This window comes from Pseudopodoces humilis, chromosome 4 (assembly GCF_049639895.1).
Source record: "Pseudopodoces humilis isolate 2021_Gansu_Grassland_sample_001 chromosome 4, ASM4963989v1, whole genome shotgun sequence".
Lineage (NCBI taxonomy): Eukaryota > Metazoa > Chordata > Aves > Passeriformes > Paridae > Pseudopodoces > Pseudopodoces humilis.
The window spans coordinates 62596138-62612536 of NC_142203.1; the positions used below are offsets into that span (position 1 = coordinate 62596138).

Below are 16399 nucleotides of genomic sequence, written 5' to 3' on the forward strand. Positions count from 1 at the left end.
CATCAGGCAACATATTTAATGATAACCAGCATGTTTGCTGACACCTCATTGTGCCTGCTTTTCTAAAAAAAATACTGACATATCTTCAAAAATGGAATTGCTACAATAAAAGTAGGTCACCGCAGTGCTGACTGGCACATCTTTCCATTCTGCTGTATTCCGTGTTCTGCTTTCTAACATCTTCCATTCACATTTACAAAGCGTAAATTTTCTACCAGCTTTTTAAAGATCTGGATGAAAATCATGCTAGCGAATGAAAGGAAGCCTAGGATTACACTTAATTGAAGAATTAACTTTTAGAAAACACTAAACTATTAAATTCTCTCTGCTCCTTAAGAGCTACATTCAGTCTTAAGGAAGCTGTACACACTGTGCACATGCTCAGACCCTTCTTTCTGCCTACCCACGTTCGTGTTTGTTTTTTTTAATGGAAACAATATTCTCTCTCTATTGTCCATATAATCTTCGAAAGATCCTTTCTGAAAGTTGCAGCATTAATTTTTTTTTTTTTTTTTTTTTTTATAGCAGCAACTGAATTGTTTATGCTGAATGAATTTTGGGGAGAAATTTGAATATAAAGTTCCTAACATAGGCAGTCTTTCAGGCCAGTGTCAAGAGAAAGAGTGGTAGACTGCTAGCCTGGAATCAGGTGCATATTTAAGACCACTGTTAGGAAAAAGGTTTAGACTTCTAGACATGTCACGGTGTTGTTACAAGACATTTTTAGTTGTTTTCCAGGCTCTGAGAGTGAATTTTTTAATGCTAAAAAAAGACAGTGAGACAGTGAAGCTGTCATGGAATATCAGTCCTCTAAAATGATAGAGGAAACAGAAGGGGTATGATAATGACGATGATGATGATGGTTATCTGCTTTTCTGGTGTATTCAGGGTCTAACTGAAAGGTGACTTTTGGAGTTTGAAATGGTTTCACGTTCCTGACATTGCAAGAGCTTTGGCAAGAGGGAAGCATTACACTCCTGGTATTCTGTTGCACATAACAATTTAATCTACTCTGAATTTTAATTTTTGTTACTGAAATGACTGCACCTGGTACTGGGGTTTGGATACAAAGTAAAATTTTAAACGTATTAATTGTGATCACTGGCTTGAAGACTTATTCAAGCCAATATGTGCTCAGCCAGAAAAAGTCAGTTTTTCCAAATGTAAGTCAGTGTCAAGTCAAAGCTTTTTCAGATAATCTGTTAATAAAGGAAGTAAAGAAGTCGGAAGGATGACATGGTATCTCCTTGACTGACAGAGCCCAGCTTTCTCTTCTGGTACATAGTTCCATTCTGCTTTGCATATTAGTTGCTTCAGGTTGCAGAGTGCAAGAACTTTTAAAAGCCTTGTCCTGAAAGCTGTTTCATCTGCCTGAACTGATACACAAAATTATCCAAATACCTCAGGCATGCTCATGGTTTTAATTTAAAAGTAGTATAAAGGAAAATAATGTAGATTAAATTTAATGTCACAGAGGAATAGGAAAATTAACCCAGGTTGCAGATTGCTTACTACCTCTTTGAACAATGTGACAGAATGCAATTAAAATGAAACAAATTAGTTGAATTTTTGTCTTTGAAAGGTTAATGGAAACCTCTTAATGCAACACGAAGGAGACTATAAAATAGAAAGCCTTCTCTGTAAAAGATCACCACTGGTTAACAATGTACTAACCTACAGCCTAAGCAGTTCAAAAAAATTGTTCAGATCCCATTGATATACTCTCTGCCATGATAATAATTATGAGCCTGTACTGTATCTGTACTCTCAGCTTGAACCTCTTGGCAGTTCCTAACATTGGCCCTCATCTTGCAATGAAATGACTGCCAGAGTTGACATCTTCCAGAATATTGGTGTACTGGTCAGTAAAAATAAGAAAACTGGTAAATATAATACGAAAGTAAGTAGCAGCTGTTTGCTGCTCTCCCTCCCCTCTTCCCCCCCACCCCCACCCCCCCACTTTTAGTCACATTCCTGCCCATCCATTACAGAAAAAATAAGAGTCAATTATTTATAGGAGGGAATATTGCTCTTTGATGCCGTTTTAGTTTTTTTTCAACACTAGGATTTTTTAATTCCTAAAGAAGGTCTTTTCTGAAGAAGTTTCACAGACTTTCTTAATGATGCTGCCTAATTTCTTCTTGGCTCAGAAAGCCTATTATCTGCATCTCCCTGTGTGATTTATCCTCAGCTTTCTGATCTGCATTGCTTTAGACTAGTGTACTTCCATAATGACTCATAGACTAAACATTTTTGTCATGCCTCAGAGTTTGAGCCAGGAGCTCCTTAGAAAATTAAGAGTAGATAAACTTGCAGGTAAAACTAGGTGCACACAAAACCAGAAAAGCACAGTGGTCCTCTGCTATAGTCAATCTATGCAAACCAAGATTCTGCATTCAGTTTCAGGTACAGTAATTGCAAAAACCAGTGTGTGGGTTCCAGCTGATGAACTCACCTAGTCGCATCTTACATGGGTAGGATTTCTAGGCAAGTGCAGATGAGAGATGACACTTTTGCCACTGATGCCATCTGGCTATCTAAACATCACAGCCTGTGATAAAGCATACCTTGCAGCAGATGATTACTAGCAGTATCTGAAGATTCCCAACTAATATTTTCCTGTCAGTATTTGCAATAATTAGTTGTATGGTTAGGAAAACATTTGGTCCCTTAAGCAATGTATTTACCTGGGCTTTACAGATTTTTTAATTTATAATGTTCCCTTTGTGAGATACAAGTGCAGTGGGGAGGTATAGAATTTAACTTGAATGGTGAGTTTTTTAAAAGCCAAAAGAGATTGTAAAGCTTTTGTAAAGTCCTTACTTTACTGGCTTTTCCCCTGATAGTCAGCCACTGTTTGCTCAGCAGGAGCCCTTCAGGTACTCTGATTTATTTTATTTTGTCTTTTCCTTTCTGTCCTTGCAGTTGGATTGTTTGGAGCTCTTAGGGTGTTCTAGGATGGATTTAGTAACCTGGGATTTTGCATTGTATTGACACCCGTTCGTGTCTCATAATTTCCTCAGGAGCAAAAGAAATCAGACCTTCATCTCTGATGGTATCAGCACTGCTAGTAAAAGAATTTGGGAATTTCTGCCATAAAATCTGGAAGTCTCTCTCACTATAAAATGGATCACTTTAAATGAATATTTGATAGGAAATTCAGAAAGGCAGGAGATGGTTAGGATTTATAATGCCCTAAGAACTGTGCTAACATATATGTAATATATAAAAAAGCTATTTAATATACCACCCAAAACTACAATTTTAATTCTCAACATTTCTTACTAATGGACACAATTTTCAATTACACAATTTTAATTTCTTTTTTCAGTAGTGTCTCTGCTTTACTTAATGGAGCTCAAGGATTTCAGTATAGTCATTTTGATGTGTTATTCTGCATTGGGTTTTGTCCTTTTTGATAATGCTTCAGCGTAGCACCTTCTTCCCTATAGATGGCAATTAGGGAAGCTAATTTTCTCATGAGATTTTTCTGCATTTGATCATTATGTGATAGCCGTAATTTAGAGCTTCACAAATGTTTCTGAGTACATTTTTATTATTATAAAATATTATAGAGCCACATTTAAAGCATTAGATTCCTCTGATTTCATTTGCAATACTGAGCAATAAATGCTTGTGTAAATCAAATCCCACAGTTCTACACTGGATGCTTAAAAAGTATGGACCATATGGGAATCATCTGATTCCTAGAGACATTGAAGGTCTGATGAGTTTTACTACTATTCTAATGTATTTTGTACTCATATATCAGTGTGTGCCTATTTAGTTAGTGCAGTGCTTCTTGGAACACATAAAAGTGTGAAATTACGAATCAGAGAGGGACCGGGATCAAAATTGGTGGATTTGCTCAAGTCAGACACTCTTTACAACACAATTTGGAAATACAGTAATATTGGAAAGAAAAATATGCAGCTGACATTCTTAGGACTAAGGCACACATATTTTTAAATCTACAGTAGGTAATTATATTGCTTCTGTTATGTGCACCTATTCAGAATTCAGCTGCTGGTCTTTCCTGCCCTCAGCACTGACCTAGTCACTGAGGTCAGTCTGCTTCTTCCTGCATTAAGATGATGAAGTAATGACCTGTTTCACTGGTCTGGCATGAAGTGATAGGCCTAAAAATATATTAGCTGAGGAAAATATATTTATTTGTGTGATTTTACTGCAGAGGAAAATTTTGTGGATGTGCAGTGCTAAATGACAAGGTAGGTTTTATGCAGACTGAGGACGTGCATTAACTGTGATACCAAAATTTTATGCCAAGATAGTGGGGACTAGAGAAATAGGGTATCTGAGGACACTGTTGATTTAATTCAGTGTGTCATGATCAATGAAGAGAAAAACAAATCAGGCTCTCATTTTTACCACAATTGCTGAGGATCTAGGAAGCCCACATATATTTTGACTTACGCTTTCTTCTTTCTCTGACAGGTTAGCAGGTAGTCTGCTTTTGCAGGCCTAGAATGGGAAATAGTAATAATTTTAATAATTTTTCTTTCCAAACTCCTTGTTTCCTTCCAACCTCTTTGGTGTAATATTCTATACATTTTTTGATTTTGTTTTTTTGACAAGAGATTTATGGTGTGCTAAGGTAAAAACAGTTACTAGATTTCCTCAGCCTTACAGTTACTGGAATTTCTTTCTTTCTCTATATTATTTATGCCATTAATGTCTTCTCAGATTAAAAAATTACTTTATTGTCCTAACACCATGAGCTAATTCAGATGTAGAACCTTAAGAACTGAAAAATAAAAGTGCAGAATCAATTACAGAGAGATTTAAAACTTGCAGAAAGTTTAACAATAGAGAAAGTTATACTTCAATATCTCAATTATAACTGCCTCAAAAGGGAAAATAGTCATATAGAGAAGGTATTCCCAGTTGCAATCATTCAATTCCACCAACTCTGAAAATTGTTCAGGGTCGCAAAATTGTCATAAGCCCTGCCACCCTACTTTACTCTCACTGTCTAAAGCTAATGTTGTAGTATTGATGTAATTATTTAATGCTGCTGGTGATAGTTATTCCAGTAGATATTGGTACTCAATGCAACCAAGAGGGAGGATCTAAATTAGGACACGTGTTTGTAAGAGTTGATTGAAGAAGTGTGCTGCTGATGTGATAACAGGTGCTAAAGAGGATGACTTCTTTCATGAGCTAGTTGGCTGCCTTGCATGGTTCTGTTTCTTTCAGATCAAAAGCTGCTCTTCCCTATATGGGATGAGAATAACGAAACAATTATTTAGAGGCAGCATACAAAAGCAAGTTGATAGACCTAAAAGACACTAACTTATTTCCATGCTTTTTCTGTGTTTTCAAAAGAGCTAGTGGAAATATGTCAAGGAGCAGATGCAAGGAAGAACTTGCTTATTATCAAAATTTAGTTTCCATGTTTCTCCCTCAAGAATCAGCACAACTCATAAATGCTTATGCTGCAGTATATTGTGAAGGGATTTCTGGTATCTGTAAACTACAAAATATTTTATGTAAGCCTTACACTGGAAAGAATAGAAGAAATTGCACATAATATCGTAAAGCCTAGTGTTCTGTTTGATAGACATTCAAGGGAAAAATAACAGAACTTCATAAATTGTGCCTTAAGCCATTTTTTAGTCAAAAAAAAAAATGTGAACTAAAGTAAAAACATAAATTGGACCTGTCATGTTTTAGGACGTTGTTTCCTACATTTGCCCTGGAGTAAATATTCAAGAGGTGTTATAAGCACCACGTGGCCAAAAGCAGATTTTCTGTTGTAGAAGACAGTGTTCCCTTTGTTCTGGGGGGAGTTGGATCAAGTCTGCTTTGCTCTGGAAATTTAAAATGTTTATCTGCATGTGGTGGTACTCCGGATTGAACTGGAATATAAATGCGAAAAATTTACTTTGAAGTAGCTCTCCATGGGTGGCCTTTTCTCTTGTGATTCGAGTATCCAAAAACTGAACTCTTGTAATATTTATGCCAGACCAGGTTTCCCAGAATAAACCCAGTGTAGATATATTCAGATGAATGCCATTCATATACAGCTGTTCTTCAGCAAATCTTGCCCTTTTTCATTGCAAACCTTAGTTAAAATGCACAGCCTAATTCTTGATCTGTATGATTTAAGACTGCACAAAAACGTGGTTTGCACAAGATACATCTTTTTGTCAAGGGGTCTTTAGCACAATCAGATTTTCTCAAGAGCACTGATTTTACTGCTTTTACCTGATGGGTTTTGCCATATCAAATTTGAATTTTCTATGGCTATTCAACATCTGACTCATTCTAATATTTAAAGTGCATCTGGAGAGAAGTCTCTACTGGGATGCAATTAGACATTAAAAAAAAAGCCATCTGAAATTGCACATTTAGAATGCTTACATTTCACATTAGAAAAAAATCAAAGCAAGATACTTTGTTCTGGTTCATGTAATTCTAAACCAAGTCACTCAGATACATGAGAAACTTGAGATATAGGTCTCTGTCTACCAGACCTGTGCCAGTAGTCTGTAGGATCTGTAATCTGGATTCCCAGAATCTCAGATGAAGGAAAGAGGGTTTTATAATATTTCTTTTTACAATCTGTTAATTTATTAACTTCTCTCTCCATGGAAAATTTAGTATTTCATATTTTCACTTTAATATGAATTTTAATGAAGCTAAAAACTTCCCTGTAAAACTGAAAGGCTCAATTTGTATTCACATCTGGTCACCAAAACATGAGAAAAGCAGGAAATATATGGCATTATGTTCTCTTCATTTGTTTCAACCTACTAATTTTCCTTCGTGTCTGAAATGGTTTTGCCCATACTATTTATACATATAAGACAGGGATGCACACATTTGTACACATTTGGGTGTAGGCTGCATGTATTTTGCCCCATTTAAAAATATAGGATAATTTTCTTTAAGATTGCTCTCATCCATCTGCTTTCCTGCTCTTCTTGGTTTCTGCACATATACTCATTTGAGCAAACTCAACCTGAACTAATTCAAATAGAAGCCTAAACCTTTCAGAAATTTGAATCTAATAGAGATGATGGAAATGATTTTGTATAGGAGAATCTTTATATACTGTGAAATATGCAGACTCTTATTTAATGCTGTTGCTAATGAGTAAATTTTTAATATCTTCTAGATATGTGTACAGATGTTGACATATTAATTGTAAGAGCAGTACTTTTAACATCAATAGCTTAAACTACTGAATTCCCTTAAAATATATTTTGCTTTCTTTCTGCTATCTGGATTTTCATATTTGTTCATTTATGCTTTAGGAGATATTATTGACAACATAAGGAAAAGAACCAAGCCTTATGGTGAGACTTTCTCTGGCCATATGCCATGTTTAATAATTTGCAATGAGTTTTTTTTCCCTCATGTGAGGGGAAAAAAGCAATATTATCACTAAAATTATTATTATTATTATTTCTCAAAAAAAAATGATATAAATAATGTACTAATCTATCTAATTTAGCTGCAAAAGTAAAACCATTTCCCCCCAAATTGCTGTTGTTTATTGCAAAATGTTCATGACAGTCTCCTGAGAAGTGGATTGGATCAGGGAGAGATATACACTATGAGACCCTGTTTAATGACACAATATTCCCTGTATTTTGGGGTACTGCTAACATGAGAGGGTTGCTTTGAAACAATCTCTTTGAAAGCCAGCAGTTGGCATTTGAATGCAATAAGAAAATAATGCCCATACTCTTTGCAAATTACTCATATTCCCTTTCTAATCCATCACATTCATCATTTTAGTCACTGTTTGATCTTTTGTATTTGGAATGCAATGAAGTTAGCTTGCAATTGAGGGTAGCCTAGCACTTTGACAATAGTACATATAATCAAAACAGGATTATCTACATTGGTATAGATAGGGAGGGAATTAACATGACTGGTTTTGAACAGCTGTCTGCTTAGCAATGATGTTTTCAAGTGGAGTGCACTCAGACTGCTGGTTCAGTTTTACAGAGAGTAATTGGGTGCTGCTCAGGAATAATAGCAGTGTACCACTCATTTGTCACTCTTTGCAGTAATATTTAATATTCCTCTGCTTATCTCTAATAGTGAAAGGCTTAAATTTTTTCCCTTAGATATAGCCTAGAAAGGTTATGGCAAATCTAAACTCAGCTAAATGTTGCTAGAATGATGTTGACAGAGTATTTGAGGGAGTTACCTGTCTAATTTAATAGCTTTCTCCAGGTGTTTGGAAATTAAGTTTGTCATCCTTGATAAAAACCTTTGCTGGGAGCTAAATAAAACTAAGATTTGTGTGATAAGAAAATGGAAGAGCTCACCCTGGAACTGTACACTCAAGAGCATTGGGTGTCATGCTACATTTCCAGTAAGTAAGGACAGATTTGACCCTGGAATTTTTTGGACCTATGCAGATGTCTCTATATGAGTTCTCATAACCCATGTCATTCACCTAAATGCTGCCTGTCCTGTAGCACCATCTCTCTATATGAAACACAGATGCAATACAGAATATTTAAATGTGCTTTTACCTTCTTGTTACTCTCTAACTCTGATTGTCATGGCTTTAGTCTTGCAGCATCCTGCTGCTAGATGCACTTTTGTGCATATAAAAGTTGAGATAAATCAATTCATTTCTGAGTTGCATGAATAAGCAAGGATGAGGTTCCCTTCTGTTTTTGTTGTCTTTATCTTGACAAATAAGCTGTTTATGGAAATACAAATGCCAAGAGGAAGTGCCTTTAGACTCAATGGTGTATTGCTCCTAAGTAAACATGTTTTGCAGATCAATAAAATATACTAAACCTAAGCCACTCTTGTTGAATTTTTGTGAAGGAAACCCTCCCACATAGACAGAGTGGCATGGGGAGGAGAAAGAAGGAATTCGGCAGTTTGAATAGAAATAGAACATCTGAGGTAGAAGTTTGTTTTTCTCTAAGCATGAGCCAGTGCACTCAACCATTGCAACATGATTTGAGGAAACATAAAGTTGGCATGTGTACAGATAAATAAAAGATGAAGGGTTTCTAGGCATTAACAAAGCTTGTTGTTTTTACTCTTTCTGCTTTTAAAATCTTTCAGACTTGGTATAAAGTGCTTACTGCTCACACATAGAGCAAATACATAGACATCTGCCAGAGACCATCTAGAAAATACTCTTAAAAATTTTCTCAATAATAACGTTAAAGACAAAAAAAATGCCATTTAAATTTATAGCGGTGACGCTGAATGCAAAATCTGAATTAGAAACTAAATATGCATGATATCAATTAAAAACACACCCAAATGCATATAATGTGTGCAATATAATGTGTGTTTCCTATCAATAATGACTCTCAATTTTATTTTAAAAGACAGTAAAAAAAGCATGGTATTTTGCTGTAAACTTCAGAAGAAACAAATAGCCATATAATCTGAGCTCAGATTCAAGACCATTTTAAACCTAATTTAAATGAAATGGAAAATTCACTCTGAAATGTTTACAAGGGAGTTTTTCAACTGTTTTAGCTCTAATTCAGCTTAAACTTGTCTGAACTATGTGCTTGGAGGATGCAAATCATGGTTGTGATAGAAACAAATTATTGTTGTTTGTCAAAGTTCAGAATGAGTGCCATATATGTGTGGAGTGCCATGGTTTGCTAGATTTATTAAAAGATTCAAACATTGCTGGGGTATTGGTTTCAAGACAAGCTTAACTGGCCCTGTCTGAAGTGAGCAGTTCTATTACTTTGTTTTGCAAACTAACTAAAAAAAACTTCAGAAAAGGCTATTCTTTTTATTCTGCTTAACATTAAGTAGATATGCTGTGGATTATCAAATTTTTAAAACAGTCTTGAAATGTAGCAAGGTACCGAGTTCACATGAAGGTTCTAGTTAAAAAAGGCTTCCAACCATTTGCATGTTAGATAATGCAATCGTGGGTTAAAAATATGCTATTTTCCTTAGAATCTGAGTCCTTTTGGATGCTTCCAGGTTAACATCCTTCCCAACCTTTTACAAGCAAAGTAAATGTCATATTTTCAATAAAAGGATATACAAATATGTGCCCTGAATCCAAGAACTCTTTCTCTCACTGTGTGCTCTCTGCTGTATGACTTTATCCATATAAGTAAATAATTATGATGTTTGCATTCTAAGCATTCCTCTGTTCTCATTTGGAATCTTTTTTAGTCTCTCACCTGCTCCTATCTGTGGTTTATGATACCAACTCACTGCGTATGCTTACATTAAATCTGGTTGCTGGAACAGAATTCACTGAGTAAAATCTGCAGCACCTCTTACAGAGCCCCTCTGACTTTTGTCAGACTTGCAAGGGCAAACTCATGTGCTGAACTGACTGCAAAGTTCAATTCCAAGAGAAAAAAAAAACAGATCATAAAACAAGGCCAGAGCTTGGGAGAAGAGGCTGTTCTAGGGAATTTTATTTTCTTCACTGGATTTGAGCTAGGAAGAAATGGGGTGTCAAGTCTATCCATAAAAACAGAGGTATGCCCAGTAGGGAAGCTCAGGAAGATAATGGATGCAGCATTAGCTGAATAGGATCCTGGGCAGCTTTTGGAAAGAGAAATTCTCCCCCAGAGGTGATAAAGAACACCTGCATTAACATTCTACTCTGAATCACCATCTGCAGAAGTCTGATTTTTACTGACGGTGTAGGGAGCCTAGGGAGACCTGCCAACTCACTTAGCTATCAAAGGGAAGTACCTGAAGTCTGAAGTGAAATTTTGGGATGCCTTTCTCTCTTAGTGCTGGTTCTCACAAACAAAACTCAGGACAAATGGGGCTGCTGGTCATTGCAGACATCCATGTGTAAAAAATAAAAAATTGCAATGCACTTTTACTCTTCTTTTTCACTGTCCATTGCTGAGGATTGTGGTATTCCTGCTGTGCCTCTCTTCCTCAAGCATCAGTGCTAGACATTCCATGTCTGGCCTCTCCCCAGGGTTTGTCCTCTGTCCTGGGCCATCTGCCTCAGCCTTACCCATTTCTGTCAGAGCATTTTATCCTCAGTATCTACACTGAAGAACATGGGTTCCTGTGAACTACTCACCCAGTGGATGTTTTAGTTCCTCTGCAGAATAATTTTCTTCCTGTAATCAAAGTGAGTAGTTTAACTCTTAATTGCAGCAAGAGACTTTTTTACTTTTTCTGTTGTAGCTATGGAAGGATCCCATGGGCTTTCCAAGCATTTCTAAATAGCCATACGGCATTACCGTTGCTCTGTGGATAAAACAATTGTTTCATAAATACTTGCTGTGGAGCTGTGAGATGACAAATTGATTAAAGAAAAGTTAAATCTTCCACTAAACCAGATTTCTTAAAGCCCCATTTAACCAGGCCTTGATCACTTCAAAAGGTAGGGGATATCCACAGCTTCTCTGGGCAACCTTTTCCAATGTCTCACCATCCTCACAGTAAAGAATTTCTTTATATATGTAGTAACTAATCTCAAACTACTGTCGTTAGTTGCTCTCCTTTTTCATAAGCCCTCTCTTAGTGCTGATAGGCTGCTAGAAGGTCTTCCCAGAGCTGCTTCAGGCTGAACAATCCCAGCTCTTTCAGCCTATTTTTATAGGAGAGGTGCCTCATTCCTTTCATCATCTTTGTGGCCTCCTCTGGGCTTACAGGTAGGAAGCTAGAGAGAGAAACAAGAGTAATATGAAGACAAATTGAATGTGTCCCAGTTAATGGTTGAGCTATTGGGAGTTCATTCAGGTGGGACCAGCAGAGTGTCTTCTTGCAGTTTCCCTGTTCCCTTTCCAAGGATAGCAAGGGAAGATGCCCAGGAAAGATCAAACTACAACAAGTATGGGGTGATGTTTCCTTCAATTTTCAGAAACTGGTCTCTGAGGGACTGAGCTGGTATCCAGGTGTTTAACAACTATCACTGTGTGTTTCTTCTAGCAGTCTGTCCAATCATTTTTTGACTGTATGTTCATATTTGTCCAGAAGCACAGGCATGGTGTCACAGGATCATGACTGACATGCTGTCTGTCACATGCTGTCACTGTCAGGCTGACCTTGATGGCTCTGCTTGACACTGCACCTGCACTGTACCTGAGAAAGCCCAGAGTGACCAAGTAGGCATGGACTGATGGCTGTACAAAGGTTTCCCTGTCTTTACAGCTGGAACTGGACCTGTGTGCTCCACACCTCTTGGGTGAATGCTACAGGGTCACTCAAGTGCTCTGTTATCTGCCTCAAGGATGATAAAAGATGAGCATGTTCTCCCTCCTTCCTTCCCCTCAGAGTACGAAGTTCATACTCCCAAGGTCACGAAATTCTTCTGTTATTTAGATTAACCTCCCCCTGCTAGAGGAGGGAAATGAAATTTCTGTGAGTCACTAAATCTGGGGTTTTTTTGTTTGTTTGTTTTTTTAAAAATGCCTAGACATCATTTTGTGGGTGGCATTTAGGCTGCTAAATAATTTTTCTTTATATTATATTACCTTGAAAGTCTTGCCGACTCTAGTAAGCACCTGCAGTTTTAAGGCATCTGAGTTTAAGAAAAGGTCATCAGGAAACTCAGATGTGTTCTCAGAAAAAAGCCTCTGACCTAGATTCAGCCCACTTGCTTTGACACTGAGGTTTGTTCCTTTCATAGAGCCAAAATAGGTTTTCAGCTGCAGAACTATTTTGCTTCCTGCTGTCACTGCCTAATAAAATAATGCACAGCTTTTTGTAGGATGTAGTATTTGATGAAGGATTGTGATTTACCAAAAATGCAGATTAGCCTCTTGAGAGCTCAGATATTTAGTAAGGTAATTTTCTGAAGAACTGCAAACTAACCAGATGCAACCTAGAGTCTTAAAGGCATCAGGTTAGGAAATTTATTGAAGAATTGACAAGAAAAGTACCAGCTATGAGAAAAAAATGCTTAAAACCAGCACTGATCCTCTGTCTTAAAAAATAAATTACTTAAATAAAACATGGTTAAAATTATATCCTGAGATTAACAGACTAATATTCAACAATATTTGAATTAGCCTATATGGTACCAAGCACCACTTTACTTGAGAAAACCTGGTTTATAAAGCACTGGATTCAGTAACACGAATCCCAGTCCCACCCTTATGCTGATTCTCTGTGTCAAAGTAGCATTGGTTCACCTTGATTCATTTTTAAGCAGATTAAAACATATTCAGACTCTTTGTGAGTAGATCATATTAGACCATTTTAATCTACTGTAATCTACTATTTTTATTTTTTTCCCCAAAGGACACATTCTTAAAAATATTTTCTATGGGAATGTATTTAACTAGAGTATGCCTATATATAGCACAAAGAGGAAAGTGTATCTTTGAAAATGTTTGAAAGTCTTGAAATATTCTTAGTGAGAAACCATTGGGATACTATTGTTTTGTGCTTATCTGTCTATGCACTTTCCAAATTATGTATCAAGTTTGCCTAGATATTTCCTGATAGCTATTTCTGCCACTTGTAAGGTTTGTTGTTTCCTGCCTTTTTTTAATATAGCTTCAAAATCCCTTTGATTCAAAGAGAATGGTGACAGCACTCAGAAAGCTCAGCGTCCACTTCCGAAACCATGTAATTTCCATTTGTCATTTTATTTGGGATTGGATGCTTCACATAATTTGCTGTCTAGTCTGCGTTGTTCACATAATGGAGAGGCTGAGTTCCTTCCACCAAGTTCCCCTTCCTAAACTGGTGGCAAATATTGTCTGTGATGGTGTAGATTCTTCCTAGCAGTTTTCAGTGAAGCAGTGCGCTATGGATTCATGAGTCAGGTTTATGTCACTTCACTCCTTCAGCTGTTTCCCAGCACTGCTCTATATTAAGCCCACATTATCATCTGCCTATTCTTGACTATCTAGATAGCTACGGTTAAAAATGCAAAGCTTTTCTTGGTGATTGCATTGTAAAAGCATTTCAGATATGGTTTGATTCAATACTTGAGGCTTGTTAAGTAAATTGTTTTACATTGTATCCAGCTCCTTTCACCAATGAAAGGAGCAGAACAAAGAGGTATGTTGTCTTTAATGCACACTGAATTTTTACCTCTCCTGAACAGAGCTATGTCAAAAAAGCTTCCTTGCAGGATTTATGTATTCTCTTATTAGATATGCCATTGTATTGGGGTTTTCTTTCTTCTTTTCCTGTAAGAAAGTGTTTCTTTTTAAGATGCATTGCTTGCCCAGAAGAAGCCTGTAGATACACTTGTAATCACTTACTGTGGCCACATAACTCTTACTGCAATTAGAACATGCTTTCCCATTTGCAGGCAGTGTATATCTGTTCCAGTCAGCCTCTTGTAAACAGTGGCACTTAACTTTATTTCAGGATTAAAAAATCAGAGTGGTTTGAACATAATCAAAATTTGTGTGCATTATGACAAAATAAAACAAAAGCCAACTGCCTTGATCAGGTTTTTAATTTATTTGATAAATTTCTGTAAGGAACTTTGTTCACTAGAAAAGTGTATTAGCAGATAAATGTTCTGTATTTTCTTTATCAAGAAAAATAATCAAAAAAAAGGAAAGATCTGCCATGCTTTTGTTTGATGGCTAGTGCCAAAGACATAGCACCAAAAAATGGTAACTAGTGGTAACTAACCTGCAGTTTCAGTGGTAAAGATTTGTAAAAACTATTTTCTAAAATATTTTATAAAATAAAGAGGTTGATTTCAAACCAAGGGAGAAGGAATGCTCTCCAGAAGCAGTAGTTTTTGCTAAAGATGATACCTTCTGATCAGTTTGAAAACACATGTATAAAAAAGAATCATTACTGGTTGGCAAAGAGCTCCCTCACACTCCTCTGTGTCAGGGTTCACATCCTGTGAGAGCTCTTTAAGAAAGTGAAACACAAATCCTTTAAAAATTCCTGCCTGCTTCCCAGCACTCTGATTTTGCTTTTCCAGAAGATGGCAAGGAGATGAAGTAGCAGTTACAATTTGGAAGAATTCTTTCACCAGTATTCATCCTTTAGTTTGTCACTGATTGATTGACAAGGGGGCTGTACTGATTAGATTAAATTTATAGATTAAATAACTCTGTTTTTTCTCCTGGAAGTCAGCTGCTTCCACAACCTGCTTCCATGCAGCTGGATTTCCTAGTTAGCAATGCAAAGGGACAGCAGGTCAATGTCTGCTAACTCTCAGGCTGGTTCAGGAGCTATTCTGGAGGGCCTTAATTGGCTTGAGGCAAACCCAAAGTTTTCTGAAAAAGTATTTCGTATAGATGGTCAAATTCCATAACAGAGGGATGTTTTCTAGCACTGTTGATTTTTCATGTTGGAAAAATATACTTTGAACTTCTAATATCTTTTATTTCAAACTTTATAAAAAGTTTTCTAACATCTTTGTAAGCTGAAATTCCCTTAAAATTCTTATTAAAATAATCCTCTGCAATGGAATGTTATTTTTCCAGTCATCTGGGTTCAGTTAAGAGAGCACAATGACCAAATAAAAGGATGAGTCACAATGAGGTGATTCACAGGCAAAAGAACAGAAAAAGTATTTTTCACATAAGATTTAATTTATTATTTTGTAACTTTATATTTGTAGCTATAAAAACTCACTACTGTATCTCTTAACTATGCATAGGTACAAAGAATGAAGAATACTGAGCAGTGTATAGGGAATCCTCCCCTGTGAAATTGTGAGCTCAGTGAAATCTTCTCATCCCTTTGAACACAATGGGCCTATTTGTTTGAACATAATAAATGTATGTGAAAGACCAGGCTGTGTGCATAAACCAAACATCTGCGCTTTTGCTTCTGTTAATGAATTTTCACACTTACTCTGCAATGAAAATTATTCATTCTTGCCTCAGAAAGGTGATCACAAGTAGACACTAGCTACTTGCTTTTAATGGGGGAGTATATTAGCAGATAAATGTTCTGTATTTTCCTGTTTGCATCAGGAAAAATAATCAAAATAAAAGACCTGCCATGCTACATTGCTTTTGTTTGATGGCTAGTGCCAAAGACATAGCACCAAAAAATGAACAAGCTGTAATGACAGCAAAGTCGTGTAACTACACTGAACAGAGTAAATATATAATATTTAGTCATTGCTCCTCCGGTCAAACTTCTTTTCCTGTGGAATGCAATGCCAAACAATTTCTAATCTTTTTTCCTGCTAGTACTGCACTTGAAAGTATATGCTGAGTCACTTACACCATCTGTTATCTGTGCACGTATCAGCTGAGAGAAATGTTCAGAAGTTTCTGAAGACATCTGCTTATTTCACTGAGCTTACCGATTCAGGGTTTTTCTGTTTTAAATCATACCTACTTGCACACTTCCTAAAATAGGCTCTTCTCCCTTGCACTTCTTAAGAATTTTAGAACACTGGGATTTTTAGTCTTCCAAGTCTTATCCCACCTTGCCTTTGTTTACTAGTTTTAGAAAACAAGATATCCGTAGTAGTAATAGCTGTGATGAGAACTAGAGG

The 16399-nt window shown here is 36.5% G+C and overlaps 1 protein-coding gene across 1 annotated transcript in view; it reads left to right on the plus strand.

Moving 5' to 3' along the window:
* The window catches only part of HCN1 (hyperpolarization activated cyclic nucleotide gated potassium channel 1), a 192124-nt gene that overhangs the window by 103100 nt on the left and 72625 nt on the right, over positions 1-16399 (plus strand). The window lies entirely within an intron of this gene.